The 5,983-nt window shown below is 44.6% G+C and overlaps 1 long non-coding RNA gene across 3 annotated transcripts; it reads left to right on the top strand.

Moving 5' to 3' along the window:
- The first annotated feature begins 719 nt into the window (after positions 1 to 719).
- LOC141279999 (uncharacterized) lies at positions 720 to 4,952 on the top strand. 3 transcript variants are annotated; one of them, XR_012334805.1, is made up of 3 exons: positions 720 to 2,084; positions 2,270 to 4,441; positions 4,487 to 4,952. It is a non-coding gene; the product is annotated as an uncharacterized lncRNA (long non-coding RNA). The 3 variants fall into 3 exon arrangements; XR_012334804.1 differs by having other exon boundaries at positions 720 to 2,224; positions 2,270 to 4,301; XR_012334803.1 differs by having other exon boundaries at positions 2,270 to 4,301; positions 4,487 to 4,951.
- Positions 4,953 to 5,983: the final 1,031 nt, after the last annotated feature.

Below are 5,983 nucleotides of genomic sequence, written 5' to 3'. Positions count from 1 at the left end.
AATTACCCATTTACCAAACCTAATCAAATTGAAAGACAAACACATGTAAGTGCATAAATGTGTTTTACTTTGTTTACTAACAAAAGTGATTGATTAATTAATTACTTAAAAATTACTTATTAAGGGTAAACTAAACAATTTTGAAATTTGAATTCGGAAATCTGTATTGGAACATTATTTTGAAAATATTACACTGCTTTGTTTGGCAATACTAAGAAGACTTTATATTACAAACAAATACCTTCTTCTATTTCTCTTGCTTCACATTTTTTTCCTTTTTTTCTGCTCCAGATGGATTGCTTCGTTTTGAAGCCATGGTGGACATGTGATATGCCCATCGTTAGCACATCACTCTCCTGCGTCATGCACTGCGACCGTTTCTCAATCCAAAGGCTGCAGCCTCCAGAGGTCGCATATGCACACTGCATACGTCATCAAGCTTGGTTTATTTAAGATAACTGAGCATTTCATTCGCAAGTCATAAGCATATTATAACAATTTAGCATTAACTAAGAATAATAGTCAACTTTATAATTGTTAATATTTTGAAATACGTCTTTATGACGCATGCAGCCTACAAATGCGACCTCTGAAGGCTGCAGCCTTCAGATTGAGAAACGGCCTGCATGTTGTCTGAGTACATATCAGTGATTAAAGATATCATTAAGTATTTTTAAAAACCAGCTGAAATCTGAATGTTTGCAAATTATTATGTCACAAGGTGACGATCTTTTGGGCGGAACCAAAAGTCGGGAAACTTTGGTTCCGCCCGGATGTTTCCGTCCAGACCGAAGAACGGAAACACCGGACATCCGGCAGATTTGCGGAGGCTGTAATCAGCCGATTGGGCACAGCTGTGCCTAGTTAAAAGAGATCGCCAGGCAATTGGATAACTGAAGCACAGAAAGGAGTATTTAAAGCACAGTTAAATGACAGTTCAGCAGTTGGGCATGAGAGGGGGATTGACACGGGGAGAGCTCCTCTGCTTAGTGCAGAGAGAACTACGTACCTTTTGAAGAGCCCGCAGGCTCTGTTGATCCGGGCTGCGCTAGAAGCGCGCGGAAAGAAGACAGGAGCTGCCTGGGGTGAAAGAAAGGCGATACGTGAGTGGAGAAAAGGAGCACCCCGAAGAGAGCATTGTGCTGTCAAGCCTGTGCTTAGTGTGTGCTGGGAAACGGAGCTGTGCTCATTTTTGGACGTGGTGGCTGTCTGTGTTGTTCTCTCTCTCTCTCGTTTCAGTCTGTATTGTGGACCTGCTGGAGTCAACAGAAAAGCCCTATGGGTAAGAAGGAACCTTGTTCTAACCAACATTGAAGGAGTAAAGCAGGAAGAGATATTGACCGTTTGGTACAACGTAAATAAAGGCTATCCGCCGTGAGTATACCCTTTCTGTGTGGAATAACTGGCAAAAATTAACTTGTGTAGCCATTGGAAACCTCCAGGAAAAGGAGGGCGGCCCTACCCCTACAAGAGTGTGGTGGGCGAGCCGGGAGAAGTCCAACTTCAAATAGCCGCCGCAACGAGACTTATTGTGGTCGTATTTCCCATCGCCTTATCGTAGCCCAAGCGCAGTGGAGGACACCGGGCGCTTCCTTTGTTGTGGTGCACTTATAGTGTGGTGAGTGAGACTGTGTAATAAATCTTTTTCACGTTTGGAGTGGTGCTGTGTATTGCTGTGGGTTGCTGTGTGTCTTGTAGACGAAGCCCCGCATCATCCATTTTCTTCCACTGGGCAGAGGACGGAGAGGCCAACGACTACAGAAATCACTGTTACTATACGTAGTGTGCTGTTTGGAGTACGAAGGGACACAGACTGAGAGCTATCCGTGACCGTGAGTAAACCATTGGAAACTTTCGTGGTGTATACTTACCTGTGTCTGTTTTGTCGCAGAGTCAGAGGCGAAAGGGTCCGCCGCCCCGTGGTCTCTACGAAAAGGGCGCCCCCGTCTAGGAATCGATCGGCCTATGGGCATTGGAGATAGGGCAGCGCTCGACCCGGTGAAGTGGTGTGGGACCTTTTCGCCCCTCTGCTGACCTACGGAGGAGAACCATAACTACCCAGAAAGCTGTAAACAGCAGAGCCGGTGAGAAATACTTGAAGTCTCAGTAACAGTGTCTTTGTGTCCTAGCGACCACCTGTGTAGAGAGAGAGAACGAGAGTGAATCATTGAAGAGCAAACTGTGAACGTGATACCTGCCCAGAAAGCTGTAAACAGCAGAGCCGGTGAGAAATACTTGAAGTCTCAGTAACAGTGTCTTTGTGTCCTAGCGACCACCTGTGGAGAGAGAGCAGAACGAAAGTGAATCATTGAAGAGCAGACTGTGAACGTGATACCTACCCAGAGAGCTGTAAACAGCAGAGCCGGTGAGAAATACTCGAAGTCTCAGTAACAGTGTCTTTGTGTCCTAGCGGCCACCTGTGGAGAGAGAGCAGAACGAAAGTGAATCATTGAGGAGCAGACTGTGAACGTGATACCTACCCAGAAAGCTGTAGACAGCAGAGCCGTGGCCTCCTGTGGAGAGAACGGAAAACGAGAAGGAACATGAGGAAAATGGACTGTGTGAAGATACAGTGGTGGTGGAGGAGAGCCTAGAGTGGCCATTGTTTTAAGCCCCCCGTTTTCCCTTCCCTATTTAATAATTTTAACTAATTTAATAAAGGATATTTTAATACTATGCTTACCTTGTGTGTCTGGTCATTGGGGTGGCTTTGGGAATCTCCTCGAGGTGGAGAAAGGGGCGTGACCTTATTTACATCTGGGTCCACCCCTACCTGTGACAGATTTGGCGTAGTCGGCAGTCCACCTCGGGTTGAGACCAAAGTCCCCCAATGGCCTACCACATTTCTTTTAAAGAACAGCTCCCATCAACACTCCATCAGTCCCCAAACAACGCGTTCTCGGGACGAGAACGGATTGGCGGGGGAGGATGTCACAAGGTGACGATCTTTTGGGCGGAACCAAAAGTCGGGAAACTTTGGTTCCGCCCGGATGTTTCCGTCCAGACCGAAGAACGGAAACACCGGACATCCGGCAGATTTGCGGAGGCTGTAATCAGCCGATTGGGCACAGCTGTGCCTAGTTAAAAGAGATCGCCAGGCAATTGGATAACTGAAGCACAGAAAGGAGTATTTAAAGCACAGTTAAATGACAGTTCAGCAGTTGGGCATGAGAGGGGGATTGACACGGGGAGAGCTCCTCTGCTTAGTGCAGAGAGAACTACGTACCTTTTGAAGAGCCCGCAGGCTCTGTTGATCCGGGCTGCGCTAGAAGCGCGCGGAAAGAAGACAGGAGCTGCCTGGGGTGAAAGAAAGGCGATACGTGAGTGGAGAAAAGGAGCACCCCGAAGAGAGCATTGTGCTGTCAAGCCTGTGCTTAGTGTGTGCTGGGAAACGGAGCTGTGCTCATTTTTGGACGTGGTGGCTGTCTGTGTTGTTCTCTCTCTCTCTCGTTTCAGTCTGTATTGTGGACCTGCTGGAGTCAACAGAAAAGCCCTATGGGTAAGAAGGAACCTTGTTCTAACCAACATTGAAGGAGTAAAGCAGGAAGAGATATTGACCGTTTGGTACAACGTAAATAAAGGCTATCCGCCGTGAGTATACCCTTTCTGTGTGGAATAACTGGCAAAAATTAACTTGTGTAGCCATTGGAAACCTCCAGGAAAAGGAGGGCGGCCCTACCCCTACAAGAGTGTGGTGGGCGAGCCGGGAGAAGTCCAACTTCAAATAGCCGCCGCAACGAGACTTATTGTGGTCGTATTTCCCATCGCCTTATCGTAGCCCAAGCGCAGTGGAGGACACCGGGCGCTTCCTTTGTTGTGGTGCACTTATAGTGTGGTGAGTGAGACTGTGTAATAAATCTTTTTCACGTTTGGAGTGGTGCTGTGTATTGCTGTGGGTTGCTGTGTGTCTTGTAGACGAAGCCCCGCATCATCCATTTTCTTCCACTGGGCAGAGGACGGAGAGGCCAACGACTACAGAAATCACTGTTACTATACGTAGTGTGCTGTTTGGAGTACGAAGGGACACAGACTGAGAGCTATCCGTGACCGTGAGTAAACCATTGGAAACTTTCGTGGTGTATACTTACCTGTGTCTGTTTTGTCGCAGAGTCAGAGGCGAAAGGGTCCGCCGCCCCGTGGTCTCTACGAAAAGGGCGCCCCCGTCTAGGAATCGATCGGCCTATGGGCATTGGAGATAGGGCAGCGCTCGACCCGGTGAAGTGGTGTGGGACCTTTTCGCCCCTCTGCTGACCTACGGAGGAGAACCATAACTACCCAGAAAGCTGTAAACAGCAGAGCCGGTGAGAAATACTTGAAGTCTCAGTAACAGTGTCTTTGTGTCCTAGCGACCACCTGTGTAGAGAGAGAGAACGAGAGTGAATCATTGAAGAGCAAACTGTGAACGTGATACCTGCCCAGAAAGCTGTAAACAGCAGAGCCGGTGAGAAATACTTGAAGTCTCAGTAACAGTGTCTTTGTGTCCTAGCGACCACCTGTGGAGAGAGAGCAGAACGAAAGTGAATCATTGAAGAGCAGACTGTGAACGTGATACCTACCCAGAGAGCTGTAAACAGCAGAGCCGGTGAGAAATACTCGAAGTCTCAGTAACAGTGTCTTTGTGTCCTAGCGGCCACCTGTGGAGAGAGAGCAGAACGAAAGTGAATCATTGAGGAGCAGACTGTGAACGTGATACCTACCCAGAAAGCTGTAGACAGCAGAGCCGTGGCCTCCTGTGGAGAGAACGGAAAACGAGAAGGAACATGAGGAAAATGGACTGTGTGAAGATACAGTGGTGGTGGAGGAGAGCCTAGAGTGGCCATTGTTTTAAGCCCCCCGTTTTCCCTTCCCTATTTAATAATTTTAACTAATTTAATAAAGGATATTTTAATACTATGCTTACCTTGTGTGTCTGGTCATTGGGGTGGCTTTGGGAATCTCCTCGAGGTGGAGAAAGGGGCGTGACCTTATTTACATCTGGGTCCACCCCTACCTGTGACAATTACAATTTGTTAATTACTCAAATTTTTCAATTTTAAGTAGAGCTGGGCATAGATTAATCTAGATTAAACTCATACCAAATAAAAGTAATTTTTTGCATAACATATGAGTTTGTGCTGTTTGTAAATATTATGTATATATAAATACATACACATTCATGTAGGCCTTTATTTAAGAAACATTTACATGTGAATATATATTTATTTATATTTTTATATATTCTAAATTATATATAAAAAACGATATTTAAATAAAACATTTCTTTAATGTATATATATGTATGTGTGTGTGTTTAAATATACATAATATTTACACACATCACAAACTCATATATTATGCGAAAAAAGTTTGCAAGAGATTAATCTAGATTAATCTATGCCCAGCCCTAATTTTAAGTAATTTCCATTCATCAAAGCCCTGGTTTCACAGACAAGGCTTAGCTAAAACAAGGACTAGGCCTTAGTTAAATTAAGATGTTTAAGCATTTTTTTAAAACATGCCTTAGAAAAATACTTTACTGGTGTGACAAATCTTGAAGACAAATCTTCAATGGCACTGGCATATTTTAAGACTTGTGTAAGTTATTTTCAGTTCAAACACCTCAAACATGTGTATTTGTTTACCTTAAGCTTTCTCTATGAAACCGGGGGTTAATGTTTTAAGTGAGGGGACTTGATTGACATGAAAGTTTCAAGACCCTTTTGTTCCCACATCATCAAAACATATTTTTACAAATCTTTGAACAGTATGGCATAACAGTAATATGAACATTTATTTGTATGAAGATTGATATAATATTTTTGTATTGTATATAATGTGTGAGTTCTTTAGTCACTTTTAAAAATAAAATTTAAAATTAGAGAGTTCATGTTCGACTAAATGTTCCTTATTTCATTTACTTCTCCCCCCACCTTTCTCTCTCTTTGGAGTCAGTGGAGACGTCGTCGATCAAGTTCTTTCTATGTGGTTCACGTCATGAACAAAT

The sequence above is a fragment of the Paramisgurnus dabryanus genome, chromosome 13, assembly GCF_030506205.2.
Source record: "Paramisgurnus dabryanus chromosome 13, PD_genome_1.1, whole genome shotgun sequence".
Classification (NCBI taxonomy): Eukaryota; Metazoa; Chordata; class Actinopteri; order Cypriniformes; family Cobitidae; genus Paramisgurnus; species Paramisgurnus dabryanus.
Note: the sequence above shows the minus strand (reverse complement) of the source record. Positions and strands in the feature narration are given on the sequence as shown.